We start from the raw sequence: 3,078 nt of genomic DNA, 5'->3' as shown, positions 1-3,078 counted from the left end.
TGGTTGGTGCATAAATTTGAATAATAGTGGTATTAACTGGGCTTCCCTGTAGGTACATGGACATTATCCTATCACTTATAGCATTGTACCTCATGATTGATCTGGATATGTTCTTTTTGACAATGAACGCAACACCATTCCTCTTCAATTTGTCAATTTGTCATTTCTATCATCAGTCAAAACAAGGCAAAGGGCAGACTGTGTAACAGAGCATCAATTGCTCGTATCTAAGTTGAGGCTGAAGCTGAGGAAATTTAAAACAAGTCCACAAGATCCAAAATCTGTTCTTGAACGTATCCTACTTGAATTTAGAGATCTTCTCAAGGACAGATTTGATGTACTAGACACTAATAACTGAAGATCAGAACAGTTGTAGGACATCGATAATATCATGCAGAAAGAAACCAGAAGGTCATTAAGAAGATAAGAAAGAAGTGAAATACCAAAATGGATGTCAGAAGAGACTTTGAAACTTACTCAACAGCATAGAGACGCTAAAACAAATGGAATAAATGGGGAGGTAAAAGAGCTGAATAGAAAATTTCAAAGGTTAGCTCAAAAAGACAAAGTCAAATATTATAACAAAATGTTCAAAGACCTGGAGTTAGAAAACCAAAAGGGAAGAATATGCTCAGTATTTCTCAAACTGAGGGAACTGAAGAAAAAATTCAAGCCTTGACTTGCAATATGATGGACATGTACCACCAAAAGAAGAAACAGATCTCTGTTGGAAGAAGTGTAGCCAGAGTGCTCCTTGAAGACCAGGTTGGCCAAACTTTTTCTCTTATACTTTGGACATATTGTCAGGAGGGACCAGTTACTGGAGAGGGTTATCATGCTTAGTAAGGTAGAGGGTGAAAGGAAAAGAGGAAGACCCCCCAGCGAGATGGATTGGAAAAGTGGCAGCATCAATGGGCTTAAGTGTGGCAATTGCTGTTAATGTTGGCCCAGGACCAGGCAGTGTTTCGTTCTGTTATGCATAGGGTTGCTATGAGTAGGTACTGACTCAATGGCACTTAACAACAACAACTTGGGTAAAAGTGAATGATGTAGAAAAAAAAAAAAAAAAGATGGAAGGAATACACAGAGGCATTGTACTAGAAAGAGATGATCGATGTCACCCATTTCAAGAGATAGTATATTATCAAGAGCCAGGGGTAGTGAAAGGAGAAGCCCCAGGTGCACTGAAGGCATTGTCAAAGAACAAGGCTCTAGGAATTGATGGAATGCAAATTGAAATCTATGAACAAACTGCTGCAGCACTGGAAGCACTCACTCATCCATGCCAAGAAATTTGGAAGACAACAACCTGTCCAACTAATTGAAAGAGATTCATATTTATGCTCATTCCAAAGAGAGGTGACCCAATGGAAAGCAGAAATCATTGGCTAATATCACTAATATTGCATGCAATTAAAAGTTTGCTAAAGATAATTGAAACATGGCTGCAACACTACATTGACAGACAACTGCCAGAGGTTCAAGCCAAATTCAGAAGAGGATGTGGAACAAAGGATATCATTGTTGATGTCCGATGGATCTTGGCTGAAATCAGACAATAACAGGAAGATGTTTGCCAAAAGAACAAACTTATCCGTGTTGGAAGAAGTACAGCTAGAGTGCTCCTTGGAAGGCAGGATGGCCAGACTTAGTTTCTCATATATCGGACATATTATCAGGACGGCTCAATTTCTGGAAATGGACATCATGCTTGGTAAAGTGAAGGGTTGGCAAAAAGAGGAATACCCCCAAAGATATGGGTTGGCACAGTGTCAGCAGCAATTGGTTCAAGCATAGCAATGATTTTGTTGTTGGCGCAGGATCAGTCAGTGTTTCATTCTGTTGTGCATATTGTTTGTATGAGGTGGTACTGACTCTATGGCACCTAACAATAACAGCAACAACAAAGTTGGGTTTTAAATGAGTCATTTTAGAAACACGATTGGGGGTTCTCACTACTAATAAGAAAGAAGATCCATTAGTTAAGTCTGGCCTTTGACCCTGGAGTTCCTGCACATTGAACTTTCTCAAACCAGGCAACTGAGTTGTGATATCAGATGAGCATCAGAGGAGACAAAGAAACAGTCAAGAATATGTAAGACAGCAGTGGCCTTCCTGACTCAGAGGGTATGCAAAGCTGAGTGTCTTCAGGTAGGACACTCACTTGCAAAATAGGATGCCTGCAGGCTCTTAATTGGGGAGCTAGGCTTGCTGACCCACAGAGTTAGAGCTGAGCACTTTGCAGTGAGGCTAATAGTTGAGTGCAGTGCCTTTTAGGTATTTATCAGTAGTGCTAAAAAAGCTTTGTAACATTGCTTGAGCATAGCAGAGGCCAGGCTGAGGAATAGAGAGACAGAGAGAGTCTAGCATGTGGGTATGGCAGAAAAGAGGTGGTTCTGACCAAATTAATGGTATCCTATACAGTCTATCCTATACATGATAGAATTCTGCAAAATCAATGATTTGTTCATTTCACATAACTTCTTTAGGCAACATAAGAGATGATTATACACATGGACCTCACCAGATAGAATACACAGGAATCAAATTGACTACATTTGTGGAAAGAGACAATGGAAAAGCTCCATATCATCAGTCAAAACAAGGCCAGGGGCAGATTGTGGAGTAGACCATCAATTGCTCATATGCAAATTCAAACTGAAGCTGAAGAAAACGAAAACAAGTCCACGAGACCCAAAATAAGACCTTGAATATAAGCCACCTAAATTTAGAGATCATCTGAAGAACAGATTTGTTAAACACCAAAGACCAAAGACCAGAAGATTGTGGGATGACATCAAGAACATCATACAGGAAGAAAGCAAAAAAGTCATTAAGAAGACAAGAAAGAAGGAAAAAATCAAAATGAATGTTGGAAGATACACTGAAACTTGCTAAAGCAAATGGAAGAAATGAGGAGGTACAAGAGCTGAACAGCACATATGGATGTAGTAGCTCAAAAGAGGGAACAAATCTTTACAGTGAGGATCATTCCCACCCCCTCCATACACAGAGTAGACAGGGATGGGCAACTTGGACATTGGCTACCCAAAATGGGGGGCTACAAAGGCAGGAAGT

This window comes from Chrysochloris asiatica, unplaced genomic scaffold (assembly GCF_000296735.1).
Source record: "Chrysochloris asiatica unplaced genomic scaffold, ChrAsi1.0 scaffold00045, whole genome shotgun sequence".
NCBI classification, from domain to species: Eukaryota; Metazoa; Chordata; class Mammalia; order Afrosoricida; family Chrysochloridae; genus Chrysochloris; species Chrysochloris asiatica.
Note: the sequence above shows the minus strand (reverse complement) of the source record.